At 45.0% G+C, this 15,200-nt stretch overlaps 1 pseudogene; it reads left to right on the forward strand.

Moving 5' to 3' along the window:
- Positions 1-2,781: 2,781 nt before the first annotated feature.
- LOC136454378 (uncharacterized) lies at positions 2,782-3,924 on the forward strand (annotated as a pseudogene).
- Positions 3,925-15,200: the final 11,276 nt, after the last annotated feature.

Consider the following 15,200-nt stretch of genomic DNA (forward strand, 5'->3'; position numbering starts at 1 on the left):
TCTTCAGCGAGTACGGCTGCATCGATCCGGTCGACCTAACACTTGGTAATAGAGTAGTGGTCTACTAAAACCGACGTTGGAACTACGAAATCAACTTGATCTTCCGTAGATTAGCCAATTTTTTCACGATCCCGAACATCAAACGATTAGTGTGAAATTTGTGCAATTTTTTTTAGAGTTTGTCCTAAACATAAAATGACCCATTTTTGTCACCTACTCCACCATAGTTTCAGTGGAGAAAAGCTTCCATAGAACTAAAAAGCTTCCATACAGCTATGCGTGCTTCAGTGGAGAAAAGCTTCCATAGAACTGAAAAGAATTAGCTATGAGTGCCCCTTGCAAAATCCTTTTGATCAGCCTATTATTGAACCATATATTTTTAGGAGAAAACAGCTATAGACAATTCTGATGGGAAATTTACCGGTGAAAACCTGGGGTAAAAAATTCATGACTTTGCTTGGAGCCACTCCATAGTCGAACGAGTCTAGTAGCGAGATCCATGCCATCCGCATATTTGCTTACAAAACCACAATCTAAGCATACGATTGAGCTGGGGATGGATGAATGGATCCCTCTCCCGATCTCGCCAACGACAGTGAGAAGATGGGGAGGCCGCAAGCAGCACAGCCCCGAGGCGATCAGAGCTTGTCGATGAGAACGCCGGGGTGGATCTCCATGGATGCTCCGAGCATCATCACCACTGACATGCACAGCCACATCGCATCCTCCATCACGGCATCACCGGGCGCCACGGAACTCGGCACGTCCGATCCGTCTACATGCACAGGCGAGTGCCCGCGCCCAGTTCAGAACGCACCAATCGCTGTAAGAGTAACTACTACAAACTTAACCAGAACTTCAGAACGAACCAATTTCTCAACAGTCCTGCAATTACGGTAGTGACATATTGCTTACACCAAAATTTAGAAGAAAAGTCACAGGGACTCGAAAGCTCCCAATAACATGTCATCAATGAATCAATTGCGTGCGGATCGGAACCAGCTGATTTGAGTGCAAAAACAGAATCGGCTTTCTTCAGATAGCGCCAGCGGATAAGGACAAAGGCTACGATCAGCGTCAAGACGAGACATATTGGACTCTACAAAAATGGAAAGATTAGAGTGCAAGTTATCTTAAATTAGAAATGTTTTCCTTTGTACCTAAGCTTGTAACAAATCATGAACAAATAGGATTCATGTTTAGACTCCGGGTATAAATACCAGACCCCGGCTATTGTAAGAGGACATCAATCAATCCAAATATAAGTTAATTAATTTTTTCGGCTCCGGCCACCCCTTAGGAGTAGGAGTAGAGTAGATCTCGGTGAGTTCTTCAGCAAGTACGGCTGCATCAATCCGGTCGACTTCCACTGCTTGTCTGTAAGTACCGTCATGGTTTATACCTCTGTTCGTATGGCTGCATCGATCCGGTCGATCCCCACTGCAGCTCTGGTATAAGCTAGTTATGGACTCTTTTTTAATTCAAGTATGGCCTGCGTGATTCTGCCTCACACCCCACTGCTTGAATTAGACCAAGGTTATGTTATCGGCACTACTTTAGAATGACAGTCTTTGTAAGATTCATTAAGTTACCGATATTGCTTATTGTTTTCATTATTTATCTAATTACAGCAATATCACTCTGCCCGATTGAGAATGATTTAGATCGGCCTTATATCTTATTTAACCCATCGTTTAATAATCTAAAACTGATCTAATCTACACCTTAAACGATGAATTATGTTTTATCGACTATTTTATATCAATCTTAATCGTGTATAGCGTGCGGTTAAGGCATGTTGCGTCTTGATAGATTTATTGGCTAGCGGGAACCGTTCTATGGCCCGTTATCACGGCCTGTGTGATTCTGCCTCACACCCCACTGTTAGCACCGTGGAGTGGGGATCGTTATTTGATAGATCTATTCCTGATAAGGCATGATTTTAACTTTGCGCTATGCCTGAATTGACTGTTTCAGCCGATATCGAGTGCTTTCACGAACAGTTCGCATCACGAGACCGTTGAAGTAAAGATAGGTTGAAAGATATGTTAGCCCCATGATCTTATTATTGTATTACAGCCTGCATGATTCTGCCTCATGCCCCACTGATATTAGTAATGAGTTAGGGTCGTCGAGTCTATTGTTATTTCTACGGCCTGCATGATTCTGCCTCATGCCCCACTGGTCATAGCGATAGATGAGATCTAACATGTTCATTAGATTTATTTTTATTAAACGGTTAAGTGATGTTGAATTATTTCTTTATATGAAAAGGAGTTCGGTTACTTATAATCATTGGCTTGGCATAAACCAATCATCATTGATATCTTATTGCCATTGATTAATATTTGCTCAAATAACAACATTTATCCTGAATGATGACCGATTCTTCTTACACAACCCCATGAGCTTTAACCGATTTATTCTCATGAATATACTGGAATCGACTATTTAGTCGATCTCCTTTCATATCGGCTCTCATAGCCGCATATTCGGGACTGTCTGGCAACACCGGCAAGTTCCGCCCTTAATTACTGATAAACTTTCTTTCTTTGTCAATTGCAGGGTCAAATTGACTGGCATGTCTCGGGAGGATTGCGTAGGATCGACCATCCCTGCGCTGAAGCTAGGCGGATCTGCTCCATCAAGCGGACCCTTCTGGCTTGCTGCGTGTGTCCTCGGCACGGGATGAAAATTCTGTGTCGACACATATGTATGGTATGCATCGAACGTAACCGTTGCATGCTTTCAGGTTTCACTCTATTGGACATGTAAGCCGGCATGTGGGCCGGAGTGAAGGAAGAACCGGAGCAGGGAGGCGTAGCCCACGCCCACGGCGGCGGAGGATCACACGAAGAAGCGGCGGCGGCCGAGCAGGCAAGCCAAGCCTTGGAGCGGCTGCGGATCACCATCAGCGTCGACGTGAGCCTGCTCCACTACGCCGTCGACGAGTGCCACCGCCCCCTCAAGCCTCCCGTAGTCAAGGTGAAATGTCGCGACAACCAAATCTAGGCAACAGATGGTTTGTTTGCTTTCCTTCAATGTCCTTGGATTGGATAAAACGAAGATTGGTTCTTTTGCGCCACAGCTGTGTCATGTTCATCCTTCTGGCTGGCTGCAGTGCGAGGCCGGGCACCTGCTGTGCGGCGCCTACCTCGACGGGGGCTACTGCCGCAAGTGCGACCGCGCCACCGCCTTCGCCCACTGTGGGCCGGAGCTGGACCTGTTCGTCGGCGACGCCAGGGTGCCATGCCCATTCAAGTCCTACGGCTGCGGCGCCTCCGTCGCGTACCACGCGTCTGCCGTGCACCAGGACGCGTGTGCCTACGCGCCCTGCCACTGCGCGGTGCCCGGGTGCCCGTTCACGGCCACCCCGCCGAGGCTCCATGACCACCTCGCCGTCGACCACGCCTGGCCCCTAGACACGCTCCCCACCTACGGGAAGGCGCTCCCGCTCCGCGTCCCGGCGCCAGCGCCGGCGTTGTCGGAGCCGCAGCCGCAGCAGCAGCACCGCCGCCTGCTGGTCGTGGAGGGCGACGAGCGTAGCCTATTCGCGCTGTCCGTGCGGCGGCTCCGGCGCGGCCTGCTGCGCCTTCTCGGTGTCGTGCGTCAGGACGAGCGCCGCCGCCGAGGCCGGCCCGCGGTTCACGTACATGCTCTGGGCGATATCGCCGACGGCCGTCCATAGCATGCCCCCCCGGCAACACGGGCCGCGACCTGATGATGGAGGCGGACGTGGCGAGTTGCGCGGTGCCCGGCGGGGCCGCCGTCGAGGAGGGGATGGCGCTGTACGTCCCGCCGCCGATGCTAAGCGGGCCGTCCAATTGCAAGGAGATGCACCTCAGGGTCTGCATCGACGTGGTCAATTCAGCTCCGGCCCCGCAGCTGCAGCGCTCTGCTAGCTCGTCGTCTCCCAGAGTTTAGTGTTCCAGCCTCGTTCTTGGGCTGGTTTTACGCTAAAACTAGCTTCCAATTCGTTTTATCTAGTTTACTCCTAGCTGGAAGAAAGGCTTGCATGTATATTTTGTGGATGGCAATGGCTGCCAATGGCATGTGCAAATGTAGTGGTTTCGGAGAACACTATGCTAATGTCATTTGCAATTCCATACTATTATGCCATGTTTGATGTAGGTGTATTCACTCCAATTTGGAGCGAAATGGAATGGAATTTAGTTTAATTCTACTCTAATCTACTTCAACACATATAGATTGAGATGAATACATGCACATCCTTACCAGCCTTACAGGAACTCGTTGCAACTAACCTTGCAAATACTACTGTTTCTACCTTCTGAGAAACTACTTGGGGTTGTTTGGGCTTTGCTATGGTCCAGTCCCCTGTCCACCACGACACAGCAAAACATGGTTGCAAGGTGTCACTTGTCACCAAATTTGCTATATATTGCCCAAACATTTCACCTGTAACATTATTGCATGAAGCAGACATGTCCGTTTACAAACTAGGCATGAGACATGTCCGTTTCGACCTAATAAATCATCGAGTCTGTCTACTATACAACCATGTGTTTTATGTAGTTTTAACACATAAATTTTTTTCATCATAGGATTAAGATCCAACAGCCTCCACCCTTCTTCTACTTCCAGCCTTCACAGATCACAGATCACATTTTTTTTTCTATGGAAGAACAAATCACAGATCCATCGTCGCCGTCGCCGTCGTCGCCGCCACTGCCATGGCCGGCGCGAACGCGAAGCAGGGCAACCCGGACCTGATCGGCACAGGCGCTCTGGAGCACGCGTCCATCGAGCAGTGGCTGCAGACGGAGGCGCAGAGCTTCGACTCGCCTAGCGCCGAGATGGTCTACAGCCTCGCCATCCTGCCGCCCACCCTGCCCAGGCAGCAGAACGACAACAACGACAACGACAACGGCAACGGCAACGGGTTCAACGCCAGGGACGTCGCTGTGGGCAGCAACGCCGACGCGTCCAGCGGCAAGCGCGGTGTGGCCGGGTCGCAGCAGCCTGCGGCGAGCCAGAGCCCGGTGAGCCCGCAGAAGGAGGAGGAGATGCTGAAGCTGTTCGAGCAGAGGAAGAAGGACCTGGAGAAGCTGCTGGACATCTACGAGCAGCGGCTGGAGGAGGCAAAAAAAAATCCATGTGTTTTTTTTTTTGCTAAAACACATGTGTGTTTGATAGCATTTATGATCATCTATGGTGTTTCGAAATAAATTTCCTTGCCATGATTTTAGGGACTGTTTGAATCCAGCCGGATTCTAAGAATCTCAGAGAAAAAAAAATCTCAAAATCTAATAAAACCTACTCACGCTGGCTATCCCAGACATGTGAAAATTTTGATTTCTGATGACCAAAGCTGGCTCACGTTCAGGTTCATGCTTGGAAACTGCTACGGGGACAGTACTGCAGGAACTAAAGCTCAACGATATCACGTCGGGCATTTAGGTACTAATTAGAAAGACTAAACATGAGTCTAATTTGACTTAATAGATTCGTCTCATAAATTAGTCTTAATCTATATAATTAGTTTTATAATTAGTCTATGTTTAATACTCTTGACGGAGACTAAATTTTAGTAGGCAGAACCAAACACCCCTGGTACCGGTACATGCACCACAGCACTGGTGGCCTGAAAAGAGAACCCAAGTACAGATCGCTACGGGTACTTCAAGTAGTACACAGCAATATCACATTTACATCTAGTGCAATTCAGCATTTACAAGTCATAAGTTGGCTTAATCGGATGATTCCAAATGAACATAATAAACTTAAAAGTATCCTCACTTCTAAATTTGAGGCTTTTACTTGTGTGCAATTATAAAAGTTGATAATTATCTATAACCCATTAAAAAAGTTGAGTTCTCACGGGTGCCACTGCTGTGAACTCTTTTACTCTCAACACTACTTCCGTCAGTTTTGGCTCTAACGGTGTCAAACCGCTGTTGTGAAAAGTCCAAAATACCCTCAGGTCTGAATATGCAATTAATTTTTTTGGCATCTTAATGACCTCAAATAAAAAAACTTATCGACACAGAATTTCGTCCCGTGTCGAGGACACACGCAGCAAGCCGGAAGGGTCTGCTCAATGGAGTAGATCCGCCTGGCTTCAGCGCAGGGATGGTCGATCCTGCGCAATCCTCCCGAGACGTGCCAGTCAATTTGACCCTTCAATTGACAAGGAGGGAAAGTTCATCAGTAATTAAGGGCGGAACTTGCCGGTGTTGCCAGACAGTCCCGAATGTATGGCTCTGAGAGCCGATATAGAAGAAAATCGACTAAACAGCCGATTCCAGCATATTCGTAAAGATGAATCGGTTAAAGCTCATTGGGTTGTATAAGAAGAATCGGTTATCATTCAGGATAAACATCATTATTCGAGCAATTATTAATCAATGGCAATAAGATATCAATGATGAGTGGTTTATGATAAGCCAATGATTATGAGTAATCAAACCCCTTTTAATATAAAGAAATAATTCAACATCGCTTAACCGTTTGATAAAGATAAATCTAATGAACATGTTAGATCTCATCTATCGCTATAACCAGTGGGGCACGAGGCAGAATCATGCAGACCGTAGAAACAACAATAAACTCGACGACCCTAACTCATTACTAATATCAGTGGGGCATGAGGCAGAATCATGCAGGCCGTAATATAATAATAAGATCATGGGGCTAACACATCTTTTGATTTATCTTTACTTCAACGGTCTCACGATGCGAACTGTTCGTGAAAGCACTCGATATCGGCTAAAACAGCCGATTCAGGCATGGCGCACAGTTGGTGTCATCCCTTATCGAAAATAGATCTATCAAGTAATGATCCCCACTCCACGATGCTAATAATGGGGTGTGAGACAGAATCACACAGGCCATAATAACGGACCATGAAACGGTTTTCGCTAGCCAATAAATCTACTCAAGACGCAACATGCTACAAACGCACGCCATGCACGATCAAGATTGAAATAAAACAGCCGATAAAGCATAATTCATCGTTTAACATGTAGATTAGATCAATTCAGATTAACAAATGATGAACTAGATAAAATATAGGGCCGATCTAGATCAATCCCAATCGGGCAGAGTGATATTGCTGTAATTTAGATAAATAATGAAAGCAACAAGCAATATCGGTAACTTGATGAATCTACCAGAGACTGCCATTCTAAGGTAGAGTCGATAACTTGACCTTGGTCTAATTCAAGCAGTGGGGTGTGAGGCAGAATCACACATGCCATACTTGAATTAGGCAAGAGTCGATAACTAGTTTATACCAGAGCCGCAGTGAAGGTCGACCGGATCGATGCAGCCGTACGAACAGAGGTATAAGCCATGACGGTACTCACAACAAGCAGTGGAGGTCGACCGGATTGATGCAGTCGTACTTGCCGAAGAACTCACCGGGATCTACTCTACTCCTACTCCTAAAGGGTGTCCGGAGCCGAAAAAAGTAATTGACTTGTATTGATTGATTGGATGTCCTTCTTACAATAGCCGGAGCTTGATATTTATACCCGGGGTCTAAACATGAATCCTACCTGATCACGATTTGCTACAAATTTAGGTATGAAGGAAAACATTTCTAATTTAAGATAACTTGGACTCTAATCTTTCCCCTTTCATAGAGTCTGATATGTATCTTCTCGATGCCAATCATATTTCACCATCGTTATCTGCTGACGTCATTTGGAGAGAACCGATCCAGTGTCATGTTCGACTCGGCAGATATCAATTTCTACTCAATCAACTCCTTGATTGGCATGATCTTGGAAGCCTGCGAGTTCACACGCTCTTCTCCCAAATTTTGGTGTAAACACATGCCCCCCAATTTTGGGATAAAATGATTTTATCCCAAAATTCCAGTTCATTTGTTTACCATGCTGCAGCTATACTGTACGCACGACTCTTGACTTTCCGGCCCGAGTCTTATATAACATCCCAACAGTATTTTTTTGCAACCCACTCGGCCTGTTCGCTTTCTCTTTCTCCCTCAAGCAACCTTCAACAGCCGACGTCGTCATCGCCAAGGCCCCAAACCCTAGCAAACTATTTGCTCCAACAAGCCGTCACCCAAGCGATCCTTGCCAGATTCGAACCAATTTTTTGACTGTGATGGCGACCATCGACCACGTCCCTGAGGTATGTCTCCAAGTCCTCATTATCCAATTATCAGCCGCTATCTTGTATTTCTTCTCAAACTTATTTTGCCCGATTTTTAGGAAATGAGGAACGAAATCTTGATTCCATCAGTCGTTTCTCCCAATATCTATTTTCTTGGGCCTATGGGGGACCCCGATCCATCTGACTTCATTCACCAAGAAACCAATCAAATTCCCTTCAAACAATCTGTAGTGGATTTGTCCTCTTGGAATACCAAAACTCTCTTCAGAAATTGGCCCAAGATGCCCAAGGGATGAAGAAATTAGTTCCGTAGGGTGTCCGAGAAAAAGGGTGGCGATTGGGAGCTTTATGATCGGAATCAATGTTTGACTCTTTCATTGTCTAGGATGGAGAAGAACGACTCACTTCTGATTGCTGCATCCTATTTTTGGTCCAATGCCCTGAATGCTTTCATCTTTGGTCACGGCCCGCTGACCATTACTTTGGCCGATGTTTACATGTTGACCGGCCTCAGAATAACTGGACCAATGCAGCCTTATGAGTACTTAAGTGTCGGCTCAAAGAAATTAGCCAAAATAGCAGACTGCATAGGATGGCTGGTTACATTCTGATTCATGTTGAAGATGGATCGGCTGTCAGCGAAAGGGAATACGTGGCCTTTCTGAACATGTGGTTGGAAAGATTCATTTTCTACGGGTCATCTTGTGGTCCAACCTACAATCACAAACTCATGGCAGAGCACCTAGCATTAGGCGAGGATATCCATCTTTGAAAATATCTGCTAGGAGCTGCTTATCATCTAATGTACAAGGTGGCTGCCTAATTACTAAAGAATGAACCAGTGCATACTGTCAGTGGCCCCTGGTGGCTAATACAACTGTGGCTTAACCTATATATGCATAAATTTGTGAGGCCTAATCTCAAGAGTTTGAGTTTCTCCTCTTCCAATTTTGATGAAGAATACAGAGGTGAAGAAGGAAGAACTCGGCAGTGCATGAGCTATGGCGAGGCTACATCGGCCATACCAATTGATTTCGACATTGGCCATCTCTTCAAGAAGTTTTATAGAGGATTTGGTGTAGACTTCCTGACTTGGCTACCATATGATGATGAGAATGATGAGCTGGCCTTCCCATTCAAGTTTCGCTTTGAGTCAGGTTGTTCGGACGATGTGGCGGCTGCAATCTTTAATTCTTTCGTCAAGCCCTGTGTTCTTCTAGCCGAGTTTCGTCATGGTCGTGGCAAAATGGCTATAGGCTCCTTTATTCCAGGCAACCTCCCAACATATGAATTTTACAACCCATCCTTTGTAGCCCGCCAGTTTGGTTTCGGCCAATTGCCTCCTCAGCTATTCTTCAAGAACATACTGAAACCGCGAGAAGACATCGGTGAAGTACTAGAAGTCGGAAGAGTTTTTCAGCTAGGATCAGATCTCCCTTCCCTCTGTTTGCACGATTGGATTAGGGTCAATCTCTCTTCGACTCCTGGTGGCAAGAATGGCATTCCCACATTTTATGTGGATCGGTCCATCCTTTGTGTGTAGCCTTGGATAAAGAATTTGCTTTGGACGGAGAGGTAATTCACTATTTCTCTTCTAGAAAGCTGCTTGATGAATTCCTCTGTTAACCATCCTAATCGACCTTTTCAGGATGTTGAATTTGATCCTCCAAGCTTGGATAGGAAGGGGCGTCCTATAGATTACCAGCCACCATGCCCAGTTTCGAGAATGGGATCGGCTGCGCCTTCTCTGAAGAGATTGATGAAAACTCCTGCTGCCCTCATAATCATGACATACCAATCTTCAAAGCGCAAGGTGGTCCAAGGGGTAACTCAGAAGGCTACTACTAGGAAGAGACTCCGTAGAATGAGACCATCAACTGTCTAGGTAATCAATTCGCCTTTTCCTTGGACTGGTGTTCAACTTTCTAATCTCATCTTTCCACAGCTATCGAGCATCGTGTCCCAGCCTACTTTGGGCGTGGGACTGCTATCCCAGGCATCTGATCAGCACCAACTGAACCTCCATTGGCCGATTCACGAAAGGAGCCGATCTCGGTTGAAATAAATGATACTTCTATGACCACAGAAAATGTAAACTCCATCTCTGATGTTTATTGGAGCATCTTTCTTGATTTCTCGATTTACTATTATTCCTGCCCCCTTATTTGGCTGTTCATTATACCAGACATCCTTCGATGAAACATTCGTGCAAGAACAGGAATCTGGTAGCTCACCTATTAGCAATGATTCGGTTGACGTTGGGAATAATCCTGTGGTTGGTGCTCAGACTGCCGATCTCCCAATCCGACACACACCTGATGGTAAGGAAGCTATACGTCTTTCATATTGCGATGATCATGAACTAAAAATTTTCCCTATCAGTGCAGATGCTAACACTGGAAGTTTAGAGCCGACTCAACTGGATGTTATTGGAGCATCGTCAGCTGTCCCTTTCCATCCGATAGAGGCCGCTACAGAGAAGGCACTATATCTTCTTTGTTGTCCACTTTGTGATAAACCGAGTCAAACCTCCTAATCGAGTTTTCTCTTGTACACAGGCATTCAATCTTCCAGCCCGGAGCCATTCTCTCAATTTTGAAGAATATTTTGATGAGGATGAAATCAGCTCGTCAGCTACTTCTTCTAGAGAAGCCCTATCGGACGAGACCAGAAATCGGCTGAGACACATATTGCCAATGCTTGAGAAGGACGTAGCCGATCTGATCCGAGACACTGACTCAATGCAGAGAGTCTTCTTGGCTATAAAGGGCGATCCTCTCCAACCCTCTCCAGAGTCTTGTTATATTTGTCTTCTTTTGAAGATTAGGCTCTGAAGGTGAAAAAGATTCAGAGAAACCTGTCCAATCATGAAGCTTTGATGGCCCAGGATAGCTCCAACAAGCAAGAGGCTAAAGAGTTGATGCGGCTAATTGATGATCTGAAAAATTCTTCCCCTAGGACCAATCCAGAGCTTTCCCAGTTGGAAATCAAACGCGCTGAACTTGAGAAGGAACTGGAAATCGTGAAAGCTTCTATCGACTGTCGCAAGCTTACTCTGGCCCAAATACCTGATGCCGTTACACAGAAGAAACAGGAATTGTTGGCCAAAGTGAAAAGAAGCAGAGCCATTCATAGCAGTCTTGAGAACACTCCTAGAACAGCCAAAGAGCACGAGCAAAAGATTGCAGAAGTCGACGTCGTCCGGCTAGAACTGTTAAAAATTATCCAGGATGTCTTGAACTTGTAATTCATAGGTTAACACGTGTCTCATGTAAGGTCAATGATAACCATATTTTGTTGTCCCATAGTATTTCTTGTCTCGGCTAGAGAATCGAAAAACAGCTGATCCTAGACTTCTGATCCCAATCAAGTCTAAAAACAAGAGAATCCTTTGATTTCCTACCTTGAGTTGCCTGGTGCCTTTGTGTGTGACTGTTTTTTCTTTTGTTTTTATCCTATAGGCGATACATTTCATATTGGCTTCTATAGTCAGTGGAGATTTTCATTTTATTTGAACTATAGGTGATACCCTTCTGGTACCGGCTATTAGAGCCGAGAGTGAATTGGCTATCGAATGTTGACCGTGTGTCAGGATATTGTTCCACAGAACCCTTCGTATCAAAAGTCGAACGAGTAACCAACCCAGGTCGAACATCCTATCAAATGAAACATAACCTCTTCCAGTCCATTAACTCTGAATTTACCATCTCATTTAGCATTCATACGTCGGCCTAAACCTCAGAACTAATGTTTGTTCTCCTTTATTCCAATGGCCGACGTGAAGCCGTAATTTCTCTACTAGAACAAACTCTCAGAGCTGATTGCTTGCATCGACTGTGGGCTTTCATTGCTGATCTTAATGAAGCCTCCTTCTCATGATTTACCAGAAAAACATTCAAAGTCTCCTAGTTCCCAAAAGACTGGATCGACTATTGCGATGCTTATGGATTCATCAGCACAAACCAGTTCAACATCATCTCCATGCCATTGAATCAAACACTGATGCATGGTCAATGGTATACAACAATTCGCATGAATCCAATCACGACCGACGAGCAAACCGTATGATCATTTTCCATCGATGACAAAGAATGTGGTGAGCAGAGTCTTGCTTCTGATTGTTAGCTCGATGTTTATTGCCCCCCGGGTCTTAGATGTATTGCCTCCGAAGTCTTTAAGCATCATGTCAGTCTCCATTAGATCTTCTGGTCCTTTGCCAAGTTTACGAAAAATAGCGTAAGGCATAAGATTGATAGAAGCACCTCCGTCCACCAGCATCTTGTTCATCGGCTTCCCATCGACAAGACCTTTCATATATAATGCTCTAAGTGCCGATGTTTAACTGGTTTGTCAAATATTACTTGATGTACAACTGTCAACTTAGCAACTATTTCCCCATACTCTGATTCATCGAAATCTGAATAAACTTCTTGATTTGCCGGAGCTCTGAATTCTGATGGCAGTAGAAAAGCCATTTGAATATTAGCCAATGGTTGCTTTCTATCGGCTATTTGCTTGGTGCGCCACACTTGAGTTTTACCGGATGTCTGAGCCTGTTCCATCTCTTTATTCCTTAGGCATTGCACCCTTCTTTTCTGGCTTCTTGTTAAACCTCTTGGGCACCACTGGTTTTCCTGCCACACATATCTTCTTTCATTATCTTCCTTTTCATGATCAGCCCAATCTTAATCAACGACTCTTTTCCCAAGATGATTATGAATACTTTTATTTTCTAAGCGTCGATCCATGTTCTTATGATGGTATGTATCTTGAGCATGGATAGACTGGCGGCTGGTTTGAGACTACCTATACTCCTGATACTGATTACTGCATTCTGTATAGTTATGTCTGGTAGGCAACTTCAAACCTTTATTCCAGCAATGTCTGAAGAAAGGACCATTCTAATATAGCTCGGCATGTTCCCTCTCATACCTTTCTTCTTTCAATTGATGCTGGTATGCTTGATCTTTTAACCAACACTGATAATCCTTTTCTTTCTGCCGCTGCCATTTATTCAACAGAATCCGAGATGTGACCCGTGGCTTTGTCGTCTCTGCTTTCGATGTGTCCCCCTGCTCGTATTGGCTATTTTACTCGGTATGCCACCTTCTAATCTCTCTGTACTCGTCAGCCGATATTTGCATATTGGGATCAACTATTCTAGCTTCTTTTGATTTGGTCGATGTTAAGACCTTGGTTTTTCCTTTAAACAGCCTGGCATCGACCATGTTATGTTCTCCTAGGAAAGGATTATCATCGATTTTCATCTTCCGAGGCGTATCAAATTTGAGCCTCCCTTGCTGAATAGCTCTCTGTATATGCTGTCTGAAGATTCTGCATTCATTAGTGGAATGAGAAGTAGCATTATGAAATTTGCAAAACTTCTTATTCTTCAACTGATCAGGGGCAACATGACATGACCATCGGGCAACTTGATCTGCCTCTTCTCAAGCAAGAAATCGAAGAGCTTGTCAGATTTGGTGACATCAAAGTCATAACTCTCCTCAACTCCTCTTTCCCAAGGATTTGGCACCATCACTGTCTTCTTGTCCCAATTCCACTCCGCTGCAGCAACCTCTTCTTCTTCATCTTCATAGCCGTCATCAACTGAGTATGGATCATAAGCTTTGGCTACTGAGGTACTCTTCTGGAATCGGGTATCTCTATGTATGCTCTGGAATTGGCTATTAAGCGCTGCTACTCGTTGAGCCAATTGACCTAAGTTGTCGAAATCTTGTCCCAGCAGCTTCTCTTTCCATATAGGCAGCATTCCTTGAACAACTAAAGCAGCTAGTTGATCATCAGCCAAGTTTAAGGAGAAGCACAAGTTTCTGGTTTCTCAAAACCTCTGAAGAGATTCAGTGCCCGATTCATTAGTCTTCTGTCTCATAGTTGTCAGATCGGTAATCTTCTTTTCTCCGGTCCCAGTGTAAAAATATGTATAAAACTTCTTCTCCAGGTCAGCCCAGTTGGCGATGGAATTGACTGGCAAGGATGAAAACCAAGTGAAGGCTGGCCCCAACAAGGATAGAGAGAAGAAGCGAACTCGATGGACATCTTCAACTGATGCTTCGCCCAATTGTGTAAGATACCGACTGACATGTTCTATTGTGCTTGTACTATCTTGGCCAGTGAACTTAGCAAATTCTGGGAGCCTATAATTCGTGGGAAGAGCAACCAAATCATATCATTCTGGATATGGGTGTTTGTACGAAAAGGTCAACCCTTTTGGCTTCAGACCGAACTGATTCTTCATCATTTCGGTCACTCTCAGCAGCAACTCATCAGCATTTGAATTTAGATTTCTTTATACCTGCTAACCCATATGTGCATTGAAATCTCTTGTGCCTTGGTACCCTGGATTTGGCATCATGTGAATGGTGTTGTAATCCGTGCCATAGTGATACCCTTGTGGAATCTCGATCTGTTGGGTTCTTTGCTGGCTTGCTGCTTGAAGTCTCTTATTGTAGACATAAGGATTTATATCCCTATGGAAATTTTGAATTGATGGTGCTATTTTTTGAGCCGGCGATCGTATGTGGCCTGACGTGCCAAAATTGATCACCTGGTTCTGATTTTGCCCCATCGGCTGTTGCACATGCTGTATCGACGGTCCAAGATTGTGTTGTGTCTGATTTCAAGCCTGTTTAGATGAACCCTGGACTGTCTAGATGTTACTACTATCAACTGGTGCTGCTTCTTGATGACTTGTACCGACTTGATTAGTTCCTTGGGTTGACGGATCTGGAATATTATAATAAGTCGGTCCGCCTTGACCAACTGGAACTCCGTGAATTGCTTCTTTCATGGCGTTGTGGAATATGTCTACGAAAGTTTCATTGTGGCTTGATACAGCGTCACGCACAGATTTGTCTACAATTTCCTTAAAGAAACGCATGTCTTCGTCTTCAGTTGTATCTGTCTGTCCGTGTAATAGAACTCTTGGTAGTGGAAATTTCTGAACAATTGTGTTGTCACGTGTTTTGGTGTAGGACAACAGACACTTGGTCTGAAATTCTTCTATAGCTTTGCTGATGATATCCTTATCTCCATCAGGTAGGTCTTCATAATGCGGCATAAGGATGTCATTGTTGTTG

Source organism: Miscanthus floridulus, chromosome 5, assembly GCF_019320115.1.
Source record: "Miscanthus floridulus cultivar M001 chromosome 5, ASM1932011v1, whole genome shotgun sequence".
Lineage (NCBI taxonomy): Eukaryota > Viridiplantae > Streptophyta > Magnoliopsida > Poales > Poaceae > Miscanthus > Miscanthus floridulus.